This window comes from Crocodylus siamensis, chromosome 1 (assembly GCF_052110815.1).
Source record: "Crocodylus siamensis isolate JL-2025a chromosome 1, ASM5211081v1, whole genome shotgun sequence".
Lineage (NCBI taxonomy): Eukaryota > Metazoa > Chordata > Crocodylia > Crocodylidae > Crocodylus > Crocodylus siamensis.
The window spans coordinates 399,348,385-399,367,593 of NC_143395.1; the positions used below are offsets into that span (position 1 = coordinate 399,348,385).

Below are 19,209 nucleotides of genomic sequence, written 5' to 3' on the forward strand. Positions count from 1 at the left end.
CTGGATGGTGAATTCCAGCAGGCAATGATCACTGTTGCCCAGGTGGTTGAGCACCCGCAGCCCCCTCACCAGGTCGTCACCCATGGCCAGCACCAGGTCCAACTGGACGTCTCCCCTGGTGGGGCTGTGCACCCCCTGGGTTAGATGGAGGTCCTGCATTTCGGCTAGGAACCTACGTGAGTGGTCAGACCTGGCTGACTGCTCTTCCCAGCAGATGTCTGGAAAATTCAAGTCACCCATGATGACCACATCCTTTGACCTAACTACCTCTGTGAGCTGAGTTAAGAATTCCTGGTCTAGCTCTTCCCCTTGGTTGGGCAGTCTGTAGTAGACCCCACCGTTAAATCTCTTTCCCTTTGACTGCCTTGTATTCTAACCCAGAGCACTTCCACGTGCCCCTCCTCTGACTCTGTGCTACCTGGTGAGGATGTGTATTCCTCCTTAATGTATAGTGCCATGCCCCCGCCTGTCCTCATTGTCCTATCCCTCCTGTATGGCCTGTAGCCCTTGACATTCACCGCCCAGTCATGCGTTGGGTCCAACCATGTTTCAGTGAGCCCCTTTGATGTCTATCAAAGCCAACTGATGGAAATGTGAGCTCTACATGTCCTTGCTTGCTTGCTAACTCTCAGCTGCTACTTAAAACTCCCTTCTTCAGTGCTGCCAATAGAAATATTTTCCTCATTTAATGATACAATATCCCTGTTTGCCTTAATGAAGATGCCCCATTAGCCCTATACTTCACATCTCCCATTTTAATAGGTAACCAGCAATGAAATTTATGCAAGATTCCTGTAATGTTTGTTCTCAAAACCTACAAAAATTATAAATAAAGAAAGGTTTTCAAGTTGGGGAACTCAACGGATGCAGGATTATTCTGGGTGTCCTGCAGACAGATCACTGTCTGCAGTCAGTTGTGGTTTTTCATTCTAAAGGGAGTCACTGTTGCTGTTATCCATGACTTCTTCACTGCCAGACTGAGCCAACATTGTACTTAGAGTTGCCACTGAAAACTGCTCAGGAACTTCAGCTATTAGTTACTTACCAGTTTCTTGTGGGGAGCATATTGCACCTAACTACATATTCTGTTGTGGCTTCTGGGGCAAAATTCAGGCTGCTCCTTTAATGATTCAACTCCTTGCTGCTTTAGTCCTCCTCTCTTTCTGTGTCATACTTCAGTAATTCAGTGTCATACTGCAGTAATTAAGCTAAGACCCTGCTCCCCCTCCCCGTGGAAATAGAAAGGGTCTAGAGACTATAGCAGCAAAATAACAAGTGCCAAGACACTCTTAGTGTTTTTGAATTTGCTCTTCCCATTGACATGTCACAGCCTGAATTGTTGATTTTCAGGGCAGGCTGGCAGCTCCATTTATACTCACAGGCTCTTCCTGAAGGGTTAGGTTTTTCATGTAGTGTGAGAAGTGGTGTGATTTTTCTATGTGTTTTTAAATGAGTGGAAGATGTAGCTTAAGCTCTAGGGAGATGAATTTTAAAAATCTGAAATTACTAATGAAAAGGTGTTATTTCTAGAGCCGTACACTAGACTGTCAACAGAACAAGGAGCTGCATGAGACAGCGCTGACTTTAATGACTCAGAATAAATCATTCAAAATATGGTATTGTTGGGGTGATGTTGTAGCTGTGATGGTCCAGGAAAAAATGTGAGAGGCAAGGATTTTTGTGGGTGATATCTTTATTGGACTAACTGTATATTTAGGAGTGATATCTGCTAGTCAGCTCTGCTGTGCCTGCTTCTTTTCCAGAGATCTGAGGAAGGACTTGTCCAGGTCCCTACCAACTATATAATTGGCCCAATAAAATATATCACCCACAAAAATCCTTGCTTCTTGCATAATTTAGAATGTGTCATTTATATATTGAATTCACCTATAATGTTCTGTCATAAACATGACATTCACAACTGTATCACTTGTTTTAAAATACAGGCAACCCTAGCTTACTGCTGTTTCACTTAGCACTATTACATTATAATGCTTGTTTTAAATTGATTCCACTTAACACGCAGGAAGTTTCATTATAATACTTATGGGCATCATACAGCTGGCAGCAAGTTTTGCTATTCTGCTTAATGCTCAGTTTTTCGGGAACCAATTAAGAGCACTAAGTTGGGAGTTGCTTGTATTTTCCTAGCTTTTCATACCTTTTTTTTTCTTTGTAGGTGAAATAACCCATTAATCCCTCACAGTACCCTTATATACTGTCCAACAGAAGCATTCAAAATAGTATTTACCATGAGCATAGACAGATGTCTAAAAGACACCGAGGTCAGTAAACTCCTTTGCACTGGTGCCTGTTGCTTCTGTGTTGGATGCATTTGTTAGACATGCATTTGTTTTACTGATAAAATATTGTGTCCGTTACTGCGAACTCTCAAAGGATAAGAATTCCTAAAACTGGATATAAAATCATGAGATTAAAAAATGGGGAACGGGTCCTTCTTATTTGCCTTCTGGATTTCTGAGTGTAGGATTCAGAGGGGGTTACATTTTCAAGCTGTCCTTGGCAACCATCTGGGTTAGAAATGTGCTTGTACTTGTAAATGCAAGCCAATATTCTCAGGGAGTCACATGACTCAAACAGCTGGAGCTTTAAGAATAACACCAGTTATCAGAAGACTGGAGATAAAATCACAGCCACATCTCTCTCACCCAGTGAACTAGTGGCCAGTGCCTATTGCTGTCCTCCAGCATGGCTTTTGAGGTGGCCTGTGTACTATAGAGCCATGGGGGTGAAGGCCTTCACAGTGGTGACATATATGGCCAACCTTTAAAACAGCTGACGACACAGATTCTGCTTATGCCAATCAGTCCAGATGCAATGCAATCAAACTCTTCAATTACACTTCAGTGATTTAATCAACTCACTGTCAAATACTGGCTGGGACTCCTGTGGTACTATTACAAATTCAATAATTGCTGCCAGTTGACAACAAGATATAATTTAAGTGGATTAGAAAGCAGCATTGCACTGTCAGTTATCTGCAAGCCCTCTATGGGGACTGAAACAAGCAATATTTCTTGTAGAGAGCCACCACCGTGCTATCACAAAACTGTTTCTTCTCTGCGGCACTAAGTCATCTCTTTCTTATGAGGTTGGAAGCAGCTTGCTTCAAAATGAAGCACTGGCTGAGCTCAACACTGAAGACCAGAGAATCTGATTTGTGAGGGGGGCGGGGGGAAAAGGAACAACACAAATAGCTATGAGCAAAGTCTAAAAAAAAAAAGAGCTGACTATGGCAGTTTCTGCTTTGCAGAAATATAGATTTGTTCTGGTGAGAAAGATTTCAGAAAGGATGGCCTTATCTGGAATCCTTCTTTCTTTCTTTCTGCTCTTCCACCCAATGGCCATCCTCAGAAAATACGAAAGGATAAGCTTGTCTGAATTGTGGCTGACAGTCTTTCCCACCTGTTTGGTCTTGCTTTTCAGAATGTTCTTTACTTCCTTTAGTTTTTTCATAACACTTTGAGTCACCTGTGGGAATTCAAGAAGTAATGAGTCCTCTCTTCTTTCTATAAAATGTTAGTTCTGATAGCCCACAAAGAGTGTCCACCAGGACGCGGACATGGTTCTGCGGCAGTCCTTGCTACAGGAGCTCTTGTGATACCTAATTGCTAAACTCTCTCCCAGCCCAGGGGAAGGAAATGACTGCTGGATCCATCACTCTCTCCTAGCCTCGACTCCATAACCTTCCTGGACTCTGGGTGTAGTGAGTCATTGGCAAGTTTTGTCCTGTGGCATATAAAGATTTCACATCTTCACATTTCCAGGATTCCTGCTATGAGGGCTCAGTGTGCCTCTGGTTCTCAGGTGCCTGGGTTTCCATACCTGTGCAGCAAGAATGTTTGGCTCCAAAGGACTGTAAAAACATTCAGGAGTGTAAATTTTGTTTTGCCTGCTTCCCCCCATGGGGTAGACTTTAATGTCAAACATCACTTTCATACCAGCTTCCCTGTGGGTCTTGAGGTCCTGCAGGGGCAGAGACAATTCTGCTCTGAAGGTCTGCGAAGAATTAAAACTCCGTGATTTCAGTTTACACACATGACTCTGCACGAAGGCTAAGTTAGTTTTGAGTTTGATGTCAATGTCAACCCAAAAGCTGAACGCCAGACTAAAGTGGTGTGTTTGGCACAGTTCCAGGGGTTGGATGGCACAGGTCAGCCCAGGTTCATAAACCTCTGGTAAGCCAGCTCCAAGGGAGGAGTACAGAATGGAGCCCCAGAGTGACTTGCTTGCTTTCAGGGTTTGTCACAAAGCCAGGAATCCCAAGGGGACCGCATCTGCAATATCCTTACCCTGGCAGTGAGCCACCAGATGGCTTTCATCAATGCTTTAATAAATTGAAGGCACTGGGAGTTTCAGCTCGGCCTCTGAACTTGCAGCCTGGGTGTGTCTACACTGCAGTTGAAGATGTGACTGCAGCTCGAGTAGACATACCAACTTTCAACCACTGGGCAGAGAGAATGCATAGAAGAATTTCTGTTTCTCCCCTTTTAAGGGTCAATAATTTGTATTTGTAAGTGTCCCTTGTCAAACAGGAGTAAATTATGCCCTGAAGTTAGGAGGAAAATTATATTAAAAAATTTAAGAATGTTAAAGTTAGGAGCTTGCCAAAATTGGAAACCAACAATCAAGCCTGAGAAGTATCTAAATGTAACAGGGTTCATCTCTGGGAGTGGCCATGATGCTCCTGGAGCCCCCTCAGCCTTTATCAACTTCACTGTCTTTGGGCAATCACCCCTTCATTCACCTGCCACATCTTGATATATTTATCTTTTAGATAAAGGGAGGCTGCCCCCGGGCTTCCCAAGCTTGATGTAATGCTCCTGAGCTCAGGTGTCTCTGCTCTCTGCCTTAAGGGATAATTACATGGCTCTGACTTCCCTTTACACTATGACTATGCCTTGCACATATCACAGCTTGATAGCAAGCAGTCTCTCTCTATCCACATTCAGGCACTTTGTCATCTTGGATACTCCTGGGTGCAACTCTCTCTGTTCACACCTGGGGACTTCACTTATTTTGATTACTCCCAGGTATAGCCTAGGGTCCTTGACCTGGATCCTGCCTCTCTTGAGGCACTGGTCCCTGGGCCTGACTCTGCCCTCCTCTGGGCTTCAGGTCCCTGACTGTGTTGGCTTCTGACAGTGGCCCTCCCTTGACCTTTGGCCCTTCCTCAGAGCTGGCCCCACTCCTAGGCCAGTTGAGACCTCTGGGCTTCCTGGCTGCGCTCACCCCTCCTGGGATACAAGTCACTGACTCTGCCTCTTTCCCCTTGCAGGCTACAGGTCCCTGACCTTCCTTGCTCTCACGACCCTTCAGCTGTGGCCCTACTCTTTGGCTTTGGCCCCTATCTTTTGGACCCTGGTCTTGCTTCTAAGCCATCTGAGACCACCTTACTTCCCCTTGTCTCAATCCCCAGACCACCAGTTTAGGTGTTTACCAGAAGCCTGGCTGCAGCCCTGCTGTTTATGAGCACTTCAACCCCAGCTGCCAGGATCAAACTACCATCCCAGCTCAGGTTCTGTGCTTATATCCTGTTAAGTCCACCCCCTTTTTAGGTCATGTGACCCCTAATTGCCTCCTGCAGCACCTGCTCCATCTGCATGCTGTCTTCTCCTGAAGTAGCAGGAGCACCAAGCCTCCTGCTGCAATAAAATAATCCAGACACATAAGGGGCAGAATTGGAAAAATTTTTGGAGGACAGAAAATCTTTAAAATGTAAAGAAAAACCTTGTATTGACTGACCAAAGGAGGCTGGGTACTCCAGACATAGGTATGTAAAAAAAAAATCCAATATTTTTAGATTTGATTTCATTGTCCTCAGTTATAAATTAAAATCATGGGCCAGAATGCCTTCCCCTTCTCTTCTTATTTATGAAACTCTGAGCTGCTCTGTGCAAATTTTCCTCTTTCTGGAATGCACAGGTCACCCAGTGGGAGGACATCAGCCAGGGCTGTTTGTAGTCACTGTGTGCATTTCATACACACTCAGGCAGAAAGAGCTAGAAGAGGTTTTTTGTTTTTTTTGAACAGATGTACAAAATCCAAGCCACTTATGGCACAAAGTGAATGTGATCTGCTTACAACCCCAGTGCTACCTCAACTGTGGGTAAACAGCCCTCTCAGCAAAGCCAGACATGTGAAAACCAAGTAGGTCAGAGAAACAGGAAAACATCTACATGTTCCTACAGATTTATCCATGACAATGTGTTTCATTATTACTCTCCAACCCCCACTCTCCTTCACATAGTGTGCAATCAGATCACAGATCTCAGTAATAATTACTTCATTACAATGACAACCCAGGAGAAAAAAATAGCATTTGTTGAGAGCCAAGAAAGCTTTGCATATTTTGCTGATTAGCAGGGATCCTGGCTTTCTCTGTTAAAAATTCCAAAATTCTCTAATAAAAAAACCAAAATTCTTTGATTAAAAGTATCAGTTAAACACAATGTTCTGTTGATATATTTACCATTTTAAAGCAATTTGGAAGCCTACCAATGCCTCAATCATTATAATTAAATAAATTCTAAGTACCTATATATTTTGGTGTTTGATTTTGGTTTTTTTATCATGGAAAATCAGAGCTCCTCTGCCCCCTTTACTCACTAGGTAGTGGGTTCAGCTGCAGGTGTCCCCCCAACACCACTGCTTGGTGGTGCTAAGCAGCTCTGATATGCCAGTGCCCTGCCTCGGCCCATGCCATTGCTCTGCACTGCCAAGCCACGGCCCACCCAGTCCTGCAGTGCCTCTCACTCCCAACCTGCAGTCTCCTGCCCCCGCTCCAGCTTTGCCAGTGTCCCTCATTCTTGACCTTCAGCCCCCTGGCTCACCAGCCCTGCCAGAGGGGCTCCCAACTGCCCCCTCAGCCCTAGGCCCCAGCACCCCCAGTGTGTGAGGCAGGGGGTGAGTGGGGAAGGGGTGTGTGTGTGTGAGGCAGGGAGTGTGTGAAAATAGGCAAGGCCACTGGTGATACATCGGGGGGAAGGGGGGGCATGTACCACCCCCCTGCCCCAGATTTCTGTGCCGACAGCGGGGTGCCAGAATGGCACTGGGCAGGAGCCACCTCCGTGGTCCAGTATGTGGGATCTGGTTCGGGTGGGTGGAGTGGGGTGGGGAGATTCAGTGCTGCCACCACCAGGAGCCCAGGGCCAGTTGCGCTGCCAGGGCTGCTTCCACCACCCTGCCTAGCTGTATTGCCAGCCACATGTGTGTGCAGGTGTGAAGAAATCCCTTCTGTCTGTCCCTGTTTTTGTGTGTGTCTTGTTTGGGCTGTATGCTTTGCTTCTTCCCATCCTCCCTTATAGTGTGCAGACTCTTTGTCTTAAGTTTCCCGCCAAGTAACCTGTGGAACCAGTTTGGTGACTCTGGTCACTCCACTGAGGGCTGCTGACCACTTTTTGAAAGGATTGGTCTGCCTCAGCAAGGTTTAAATAATGCCTATTTCTGGTTGGAGCCAAGTAATGAGGTCAGAAAAGTTATTTAAGGGTCAGATCACCTGCTCTGGGGGAGGGTTCACAAGGCACTTTAGAAACACACACCGAAGCATGGGCCTCCAGAATTTGCTGGATATGTAAGTAGTTTACCTGAAATGTAGCCAGTAAATTAGGGTTATATATCTTTAGCTGCGTCTTAAAGGGACCAACAAGCCCATTCTGTTTTGCTCAAGGCATTTTCTTTACTACTTCTCTGTCTTGTACCCCTCTCCCATTTCCCCCTTCTCTGATCAATAAAAGTTATTAATTACAGCTTGCCTAGCTGTAAATGCTTGCGAGGGTGGGGAGGGGGCTTTTTGCTCCTACCAGAGCTTGCCTGATTATCATCTGATTCTTCCCTACCTGAAAAATTCCTGGGTGGCTCCAGGCAATAAGGAACACCCAGAGATACTACCAGTAGGCTAAGCACCCACAAGGTCTGCAGCATCTGTGTACCCTGGGCTGCACAGAGCCCTAACAGAGACCAGAGCCCAGGTGGTGGCAGCGATTACCCCAGGCTTACAGGTGTGCTCCAGAAAGGGGTTGGCTGGATGTAGGCACACCAGGAGAGACACCTGAAGTGGGGTTTTGGTTGGGCATACTGAGGTGGGTGGCTAAGCATAGTAGCGCCCCCTACTGTCCTGCCACAGCAAGTACACCTGCATATGGTATTCCCTGCCTCCAGTCACCCTTCTCCAGCTCCCTCCAGGCCCAAGAAGCTCCTTGCAAGCTGGAACTCTGCTAGCCTGCAAGCAGAAACCCACAGTTTCCTGGTTCAAAGGGGAAAATCCAGGCTTTTCTTCCTTAAAGGTAAAAATCCATCTTCTCCCACATTTTCCCACAGGAAGCAGAAAACTTGGATCCCTGATGATTAGCCAGATCTCCAGCTTGAGAACATAAGGTAAGTTCAGCTGAAGGTGATGGAGAGAAAACCCAGGGAAAGAGATTAAGCACTTAGATGTGCTTTTTGTTGTGTTTGGCTTTTTTATGTTGTTTGAGTCACAGTGTCTCTGACTGACCCTTCTGGAGTTTACTAAGATAAAATAACTCAGTACAAAACAATGTATTAAAAAGAAGGGCTTAAGTTTTAAATATAATTGCCCTCACTGCTTTGAGCCCAGAGTCAGAGCAACCACTGGACTTTAAAGATTGGTCTCTGCAGGCAAAGTATCATGTTTTCCAGTGGAGTGGCTTGCTTTCCAGTTGTGAGTGGCATAAACTCACAGCAGGCATTTCCATTAGTTCAGAACAGGTAGGTTTACTTTCTGTTGGAGAAAAACATGATTAAAAAATGAAAAAGAAAACTAAAGATCTGCCCACACTACAACTCTGAACTGTGATTTTCAAGCATCTTAGCAGAACATCTACCTTAACTGATTGCTTAAAAAGCTTGTTTGCGCATCAGTTTTTGTGTTACCTATTTGTTTGTGCTTCTTTGCCTCCTCCGTTATGTACTCATTTGCATTAGTGTCATGTGCAGATACAAACTATGTTTACAGCTAATTTTTTCAGTATCTGTTCATTCTGTCTGTTTATCTATCCCTATAATGCAAAACACTACAAACTTACCTTACAGTGAGCAATAAACAACACAGGAATTATAAGCTAGCATTCATTGTCTATATCAGTGATTCTCAAGCAGGTTGCCACAGCACCCTGGGATGCTACTAAAACTGAAAAAATCTATTTTATTTTCTGTTGAAAAAAACAAATGACTCCCACCCCCTCAAGAGCTGGGATTTTCCAACAGGTTCCTTGTACCTACCAAGGGGTTCCTTGAGTCTGAGAAGCTGAGAACTGCTACCCAATATATTGCAATTCTCACATGGCCTTGAGAGGCCTGCCATACCACATCCCAAGCATTTCTGTTACATCTCTGGAGCACATTTGCTGCACGCATCCTGGCACTTAGCATCAGTCTCCTCACAGCATAATTTGTTCACCTGTAACTGGTTATTATTTAATAGTATTTGTATTGCAGTAGTACCTAGGAGCCCCAGTCATAGACTTAGTTCCCATTGTGTTAGGAAATGTAGAAACACAGAACAAAATGGTGGTGGCAAAAAGGTGACATTCTAAGTAAGTTAGAGACTCAGCTAAAACCTGTAGCATGAGTAAGGACTTAGGTTAAAAAAGTAACCCTGCCTGGTGTACTGAAACAGCTTCCTGTACTATTGCCATTGTATTGGTAGCTTAACACTATGTTGGTGGGCACTTCGTGAATCCCTTAAACAGATGGTGGAGCAGAGTGTGTTTATTTCTGACATGATAGGTACCCTTTCTTCCTATAAGTTGTTCCAAAGTACATTCCATAAACATGAAGCACTCATTGTGACCAGGGCAAAGTTTGTAGCTGCAGTAAAAACTTGATAGTTTTCAAACTCTACTATTAAACTTTAGCTTTATTTAAAAAAAAAAAAACCCACAAAAAGAAAAAAGAAAAACCAGGACACTGCAGCATTGAACCAAACCAATTAAACAGAGAGAGGAGTGGCTGGCTGAGAAAGTGGGTAGTGGAATACAGAGCTTTCGATCAGTTTTCATTCAAAAGTTTTTCTAAAATGTGTTTCCCAATGAAGAATTGGGTGGGGGGATTTTTTTTTGTGGTAAAAATATATGTCTATCTATCTATACATACACCAACACACACACACATATATATATACATTATATACACACACACACACACACACACACACACACACATAAGATTATATATATCTACACTCTACATGTCACACCACGAAAGGAAAAACCTTCCAGTTACAAAAACCGCACCCGCACACCTGTGCTTCCATGCACCCATACAAATGCCCGCTGGCCACCTGAACCCATTACAATATCTGCATCACACTCAACACAGACAAAACAACTACGTCCATCCTGGTCCCTCGGGCCAGGCCACACTTCCTTTTCACCCCTGCCCTACTTACAGGGTCACATACTCAGTTCAAGTGTCCTCTCCATTGTCATTACTCCAGCTCCCACTGGAGGACCCGCTGCTGCTGTTGCTGTCCTCTGTTCCGCTTGTCCCTTCCTCTTCTTCACTGCCTTTGCCCCTCTCTGCACTCGCTGGGGTTGGATGATCATGTGTCACATATCTCTGTGCCAGGTGACTTTGGCTGCGTCTTCTCCATCCTCTGCTACCAATTACTGGTAGTAGGTCTGGAGTTCGCTCAGTGCCATTTTCATGTAGCCCACTACCTCTATGTCCATTTGCCTGTACAAGAGGAGGTTCCTGGCCTTCCACAAAGCGCTCCTGATACAGGACACAAACTGGTCAAAACAGGGCAATGGGCTCCCCTGATGTTTGGCAAGATGCCTGTACAGTGCCACTTCACTGGTTAGCCGGGTCACCGCTTCGCAAAGCTGTTTCACCCTTTTCTATACCACCTTAGCACAAGTGCAAAGCCAGAGGAGGTGGTCAATTGTGTTGGTGGCCACATGGTAGTTGGGCCACGGGCAGCTGCGTCTCCCCAGCTGCCCCTCTCTATGTCTCCAGGCCTCACTGGGAGAGCTTGGTGAGCTATGAGCCAGTTCAGGTCCTTGTGCTCTTTGTGCAGATCCTTGTGGTGGATGTGCTCCCACACAGCCTGGCACATGTCACCCGGGAGCAGGTCCATGGACTATGTGGTATCCCTTAGTCTCACCGTCTCCTGGATCTTCCTGTGGTTTCTCGTGGTTGCTGGGCCTGCATTTTGCAGGCTGTACACACTGCAGCACTGGTTCAGGGTCTCATAGAACCGCGGTGCACCCATGATCTACAGTCTGTTAGTTGGGGTGAATACCCCCCCGTGTCTTAGGATGTGCCCTGCAAAGTACCTCATGAGGCAAGCAGTTTTGGCTTCTGCATCTGTCGCTAGCTTGCAGATCATGCTCACGTACTTGGCCCACAAGAACAGGAGGATGTCTGGCATGCCCCTGCCCCTGGCCCTCTTGTCCTTTTATAAGGTCTTCCGGGAGAACTTTTCCCATCTGGAGCCCCAGAAGAAGATGCGCATGGTCCTCTGGATCCTGTGGGTAACACGCTCAGATAGGGGAAGACCAGTGCGGGATACAGAAGTACCGATAACAACAACGCCTTCATGAGCGCGATGCACACCCCCATGGAGAGGGAATGCAAGAGCCTCAGCCCCAGTTTCTGTTTTACCTTGTACTCTGTCTTCTCCCATGCTGTCCTGCCGCTCAGCTCCGGGTCAAAATCTATCCCCAGGATTCTGCCCCCTTCATGGGGGACAGAGACACCCAGGGACTCCAGGTCCCTGACCTCGCCCACAGCCAGGCAGGTGCTTTTGCTCACATTGAGCTTGGCCCTGCTGCTACCTCGTACACCTGCGTGTGCACCAGGGCTCTCTCCACCAACCCCCTGTTCCAGCAGAAATCGTCCATGCAGGCCAGGACCTGCGCCTCTCGTTTGCTGCCTCCTGGGATGTGGACTCCACAGATCCCTGGGTCCTGCCTCAGGCACTGGGCCACGGCCTCAATGATGCAGACGAACAGGAGTGGGGAAAGTGGGCAGCCCTGCTGGACCCCCGACTCCACTGTGATCGGGGCACTCAGGAAGCTGTTGATCTGCACTTCACTGCTGACTTCCATGTAGAGGGTCCTGATCCATCTGACGAAGATTGATGAAGAATTGGGTGTTCTACTAAATAGAGCTTTTTGCAAACATTCATTTGTTTCAATGAATACTTCGCTTTTTGACTGAGAAACACACTGCCTAAAAGCCCGTGACTAGTTTGGGTGACCCCATAATCTTATTTTGGTTTTGACATGCCACCATGGTGGCTCACAGGAGTTCCCGTTCAGGTGCTTGACAGCCCCATTTGCTCTTTACGGACTGGTTTTCTCAGCAGAACTTCATCTCCCAAGAGCACTGGGATCATGTGACTGCCATAAGGCACTGCCTCTCCTCACCGAGAAGGCAAACTGTGATGCAGTACAGGACAGTCCAGCCAGGAAGCCCCAACAATAGGATAGAGTATGAGCTTGAAGCATTTGACCTGCTATTCTGCTCAGTCAGCCCATTTCCATTTTCAGGCAAAAGGGTAATTTTTAAAAATCCAAAATCTACCCCAAATTTGAAATTTTCCATGAACAAAATCAAATGATCTCTATTTAGGATTTTTAAGTAATTTGTGAAAGGCAGGTCAAATTGGCAATGAGCAGAATTTGTTGTTCTTTGACAGCCGTTCAACATCCATATGGGAGAGAGCTGGTGGTTTTAGTTGCAGTTAAAAAAGAACATAGGTATTACTTTGCTGGCTCGGACTAATGTCCATGTAATCCAGTTTCCTGTCTCCTTCAGTGGTCAGTTTCAGATGCCTCACAGGAAGATCTAAAACTTTTTTTGGATAATAAAACTAGTTAATGCAGAGGCTACAAAATCAAACCAGTCCTATTTAATATGAATTCAGGAGGCTTGAAAATGTTGGCCAGTCTCCAAGGTTTAACTGAAGGATTTAATGTTTCATGGGTATTAAAATAACTTTTAAAAGAAACCAAAGTGTTTTGGGTAAATGGTTATAATTATTATTATATGATATTTATAATCAGGATCCAGTGCCCCAGCAATCAGAACGCTGCCCACACACATAGTAAGACAGAGACTATGCCCTGAACCTCTTTATCTTAATAGACAAGACAGATGCATAGTAGGAGATAGGAAGTGACTTGCCAAATGTTATGCAGGCAGCCAGTAGCAGCTTCAGGGATTTAATCACTGTCCAGTGCCTCAAGACCACCCTTCTAGAGTTTTTCTTTGTTTCTTTTTGTTAGATAAGATCATTACTACAACCATTCTTATTGCAATAGTTACAGCCTTTACAAATCTGAGTCCTCTATAGATTAAGACCAAGAGAAAAGTAATAAAAAGAAAAGCCTAAACGCATTATCTGGATTGAAAAAACTTGATAACATGAATCCAAATATAATATGGTCAGTGATTAATGGGACTTGTAAAATGTGTGCTAAATCCTTTATTGGAAGTAGGCAGCACAGGGAATCCCTGAGCTCTTGAGTTTGTGCCTCATAAGGTCATGCCCCAGAATGTGGTTGTTGTGAAGTTATCTCTTCCTCCTGTCATTTTCTTGAACTTGATCAGTGAAGGGTGGCTTAGCAGGCCTGTGATCAACCTTCTCATTCACCTTCTCTCCCAAGTCTAACAGATCAAATGGTAGTCCACTTTGCAATAGGGGAAAAGAGAAGAGATGAGTGAAGAGAAGACTGCGCGGGGATTTAATAACAGTCTTCACGTATCTGGAGGTGATTACAGAGAGGATGGAGATGGGCTTTTCTCCATGGCTGTAGGGGACAGGACTATGAGCAATAGACTCAAGCTTCAGGAGAGGGAATTTAGGTTGAAGATCAGGAGGAACTTTCTGATGTGGAGGGTGGTCAAGCATGGGAACAAGCTATGTAGAGAAATTGTGGAATCTCCATCCTTGGACGTTTTCGAGAACAGGTTACACAGACACTTGGCTTAGACAGTATAGTCAGGGATGATTCTGCCTTGAGCAGGAGGCTGGACTTCATGAGGTCCCTTTCAGCCCTACTTTCCTATGATCTGATGATCCTAAAAACTAGATCAAATATCTAAACCATGTGCAATCAACAGCCCACAAATAGTGGAGAGCCACTGTGTCACTGTTATCCTCCCATTAGCAGTCCACGTAGGTCCTGCCATGGTAGCTAATTTCAGCCATTCTGCACCTTCTCCTCCCTCATTGGTGCCCCTGTGTATGGGTAACAAACACATTGCAAAGATATACAGGGAAAGCAAGCCTGATCCAAGGACTGATGATGACTGGTCTTCTGGTTCTATGGCCTTTTGGATATCCATTTGGAGGCAGACAAATGCAGGTTTTTTACCCTAACTAGGCTTGTAGCCAGGGGATTGGGCCTTTCTACACCCTCAGCTCTTCCCAGGTGTTGGCCTCTCTCCCTCCTTCACAGTGTCAGCCTAGATAACTATGGCATACAGCCAGCACTATGCTGGTATCTTAGAACCAGCTGTTCAGATCTTCACAACAGAGGTGCCATGTTGCTGCTGCCTCTGCTGTAGCACAAGTGACTGTTTCTTCTCTCCCTCTTCCCTCTCAGTTCCTACTTCAGCTAGGAATGGCTGCCTGCAGACGGACACGGAGTAGGCAGCTGTCTGGCTCGCTACCAAGTAAACATCTAAGCGAATGAGTCCATGGACCTTAACACTATAGTCCTGTCTGATTTTCAAAGAATGAGGGGTCAGGGATGCAATGGAGGGAAAATACACCCAGATGGGGTAAGAGAACTTGAGGCCTTTTCTAGGTGGAGTAGGTAGAAAAATGGTAGTACAAGAGACTCCAACACAGGAGGGGTTTTTATTGTGTGGGGGGGGGGGGGGGGGAGGGGGCTGGGGAAGGGGTATGAGGATTCATGAAGAAAGATTTCCAGACAGGGGAAGAGAGTATGAGGATATGGGGAAGGAGAGACTTCAGAGGCAAGAAGTAAAACTGAGTAGAACTGAAAAGGAAAAACAGCTACTGATAGCTGAGAGACTGGTTGAAGGGGGAGAGAGGACAAGGAGGGAGGGCTGACCAATGCTGCTTCAGTGCTTCCTTGTACTTCTGTGGGGCTGCATCTTTCTAGTGCCTCTTGCCCTCTATTCTGCTTCTGTCTGCTCTCTGGGAATTCTGCATTCACTGGTACAATTAATGACTCATGTCTTCTCTGGGTAGTGAGCGTCACAAGAACCTCTCTATGGCCCTTGAACAGCAGCATTTTCTGAATCATTATTTTACAAATGGAGAATGCTTTATTGCTTTTTTATCATTCACCACATCTAAAAATAAAATCCTCAGGAAGCTGTCCTGGCTGGCATAACTGGTCAGCAACAGTATTAATTACTGAAGCAGTAAAACTCAGCACAAGGGCAGGTGAAATATTTATGTGCGTTTATTCAACTTTGATTTATGATTTTGCTACTGTATATAACAGCTTTTTGCCCAATAATACTGTCATTACGCTTCATCTTGGTGCTTGCTAATTTTATTAGGGCTATCTAGTTCATGTGTCTGACTATCATAGAAGAAATTATTTTGAAAGAAAAATACCTGATGGTGCTTGCAGCTAAGGTCTATGACTCATTGGTGCTTGCAACTATACAGGGAGGGAATTTTAGTGGAAAATTCACAGATTCATAGATTCATAGACATTAGGGCTGGAAGGGACCTCAGAAGATCATCAAGTCTAGGCCCCTGCCCCAGGGGCAGGAAGTCAGCTGGGGTCATAGGATCCCAGCAAGATAAACATCCAATTGACTCTTAAAGGAGTCCAGAGTAGGTGCTTGCACCACCTCTGGCAGCAGTCTGTTCCAGGCCTTGGGGGCTCAGACAGTAAAGAAGTTCTTCCTTATGTCCAGCCTGAAATGGTCTTGGAGGAGTTTGTGACTGTTTGACCTTGTCATCCCTTGGGGTGCTCTGGTGAACAGGAGTTCCCCCAGATCCTGATGTACACACCTTATATACTTATAGGCAGCCACCAGGTCCCCCTGAGCCTATACTTTTCCAGGCTGAAGAGTCCCATGGCTCTCAGCCTCTCGTCATAAGGCCTGTTTTCCTGACCTCTGATCATGCTCATGGCGCTCCTCTGGACTCTCTCAAGCTTCTCCACATCCTTTTTTAATTGTGGAGCCCAAAATTGGATGCAGTACTCCAGCTGCGGCCTCACCAAGGCCAAGTGCAGCAGGAGGATGACATTCTGGGATTTCCTAGAGAAGCATCTATAGATGCAAGCCAGAGTTTTGCTCACTTTGCCAGTTGCAACATCAGATTGGTGGCTCATATTCACCTTGTGGCCAGTCATGACCCCCAAGTCCCTTTAGGCCATGGTGCTAGCAAGCATAGCACCTTTCTTCCTAAGGTGGAGTACCCTGCATTTTTCAGCATTGAAGGCCATCAGGTTTTCATCCATCCATTTTCCAAGCCTGTCAGGGTCAGCCTGGATTACCATCCTGTCCTTGGGTGTGGACGCTTTACCCCAAAGTTTGGTGTCATCAGCGAACTTGGCCAGTCTGCTTCTGACACCAGTGTCCACATCATTAATGAAGATGTTGAAAAGAATAGGCCCAAGGACAGCGCCTTGGGGGACCCCACTGGTCATGGTGCACCATGATGATTGACTTCCATTAATGGAACCACCTTAAATATGGAAATGGCAGGAAGTTTAGAGGAAAGTAGGGCTACCCTAGCAGAAAAGTTGTCGTTCTCAGGAAGTGCTGGAGTGAGACACTGGAACAGTCCCCTGGCCCAGTTTGTAAAAGATGGGACATTCTTATTCCACACCTGGGAACAGAGGACTAAGAAGGTCTCTTGGGCCATTAGACCCAATCCCCATGTTCACAGGCAACCATTTAGCCTACGATTCCCCAAAACTGCCACATTGAACATGCACACAACTGCAGAGCACAAAACCAGCAATGGCAGGAATACCCTATAATATGTACCAGGTAAAAACAGGGGAAAGAAGGGCACTACAATTGGCCCTGTGAAGACAGAGAAGCAGTTGGTTAACATATGCTTTACTGTGGCTGTTTTCATTTAATTCAGCAACTTTTGAAAACATCACCATTCTGCATTGCTTTTACAAATCTGTAGTGTTGGTTCAGTTGGTTCAGTGGGTTCAGTTTAGCGCTGAGCATGTGCCATCCCTCCCTGAAATTCTTACAGGAGTAGTAGATATTCTGATACATTAGAACCCAGCTACTTCCCATGATTAAGTTCCTTACCCCCGTTAAGATGATGACTTATAAACTAACTGGGGGTTATATAGCCACAGCAGACAACTGTGTGGGATTGCTGAAGTGATTCAGCTGTTTGCTGCAGCTTTTATTTCAAAGGGTACTGCTCAGTTGCATGGGACCACTGATCAGAGAAAGCATCATCCTTTGAAGTAAAAACCACAGTAAACATCAAAGTGGCTTGTTTTTAATCCAGCAACCCTCTGTGAAATCAGCAGGTTGCAAGCCACCCAGATAGGAATGGTTGGGGTTCTACTGTACTTTCTAAAACCCTGTTACCCAGAGTGGTCCTACATCTGTTTTCTGTGTTATCTCACTATAGAAAAAACTGGGTTTGCTATGAGTTGGACACCCTAATCTGTCTAGGAGCCAGGAGGAACTGCTAAGTCTTGCAGGAATTACTACCCACCTTACCTTTCTTCATGACCTACCAGCATGCATGTACATGCTAACTGCCTCACTCAAAATGACTAACTTCCCAAGGAGAATGACTAGAGGACTACAAGGAATTGATTTAGCTCAAACTTACTTTCAAAGTTAGTGGGGAGACAAGGGATTAATTCCCTACAAATATCTTTGGCTTCATAACCAAGGAAACTGCTTCCTCTTCTGACGCAGTACCATTTCCTAGGAACCAACTGTGTAAAGGGCATTTCAGCTTTGTGGTTCTGAGTCATGTACTTAAGCCTACCTCACTACACTAAATCTCTTGAGCATGTGCTTAAGGCTATATACAGACAACCAAAAAGCCAGAGAATGAATGGATTCTATCTTCACAGGTTAATCTAAACTCCACAGATTGAACCAATAAGCAAGTGAACAGACATTCACTTTTGATTCCAAAAACACAGCCACATGCTTGCAGTGGCCCAAGGCGAGAAGTCAGTGGGCATTAGAGCATGCTTCTCTGCTCAGTTGGAGCAGACAACGTGGGTGAAGGCTAGCCTGCTCATTCTGCTAGGCAGGGTTTGCTGGGGAAGTGCAAAGCATCTTGGCATGTGGGGGGGAGGTGGGGAGAAGGGACACTATGAACTCACTTAATTCTGGGGGGGATCTGGGGCAAAAGCTCAATAAACCAATTTAACCTAAATCAGTTAAGTCTGATACTACATCCATCTAGGTTTATTTTAAATTGGCTTCGGTCATTTTGAAAGCAATTTATGGGCACAGAACTTCTGTTCTGTTACAGATGTGAACAGGTTTACCACCTCTTAGACCAGTCTGTGTGTAATTTCTGTCCCTAGCCTAAGAGCTTTGTTCACCTGGGACTCAGGTGGCACCCTGGCACCATACCAGGCACCTTAAGAGTCTATAAACAAACAATCACAAGGAGCATGGAACTTAGTGCTACATATTTTGGATAATTGTCTATCCTTCTATGGAATAGATGCCAGTACATCAGCAACGAAGAGCACTGTCCTTTACTGGATGGAATTAAGTCTGCTTCTGTACCTTATAGACGAAATACTGCAAAAAGCTGAAGCCTTTTGGTTAAATGGTTAGGTCCAATTTGTCTGGAACAAGGGAATCAGCCTTCTATCTTTGGACCTGTCCTGGCATATAGCATAGTCATAACAATGAAGTCTTAGCCACCCTGGGATGAATCACAGTTACCAATTTCCCAAGCCCATTTACTATTTGAAGTGTTAATTCCCAGTCACCCTTCTAATGTCCAGTGCTCCAAACCCCAAGTTTGTGTTTCTATTTTAGCAATGTTTGTACAAAAGCTATGAAGTAGCATAGCGGAGTTGCATTTTTGTTCACTGAAACTGCAATGGGAGATTTTCCAAAGACACCAACATGGCTTTGTGTGCCCAACTCTTAATGAAAGCCAGTTGATTTTTGGTCACCCACTTCTCTTTTGGAAATATGCCCCATAGCCTGGAGTTCCTGGTTATTGGAGCCAGATTCTCCACTAGGTGACTCCAGTGGGACTCC

At 45.4% G+C, this 19,209-nt stretch overlaps 1 long non-coding RNA gene across 1 annotated transcript in view; it reads left to right on the forward strand.

Moving 5' to 3' along the window:
* The first annotated feature begins 7,542 nt into the window (after positions 1 to 7,542).
* The window catches only part of LOC149875281 (uncharacterized), a 62,855-nt gene continuing 51,188 nt past the window's right edge, over positions 7,543 to 19,209 (forward strand). Inside the window, exons 1-2 of the long non-coding RNA XR_016440020.1 lie at positions 7,543 to 7,594; positions 8,341 to 8,397. This is a non-coding gene — a long non-coding RNA (uncharacterized LOC149875281). The remainder of the gene's footprint in view (positions 7,595 to 8,340; positions 8,398 to 19,209) is intronic.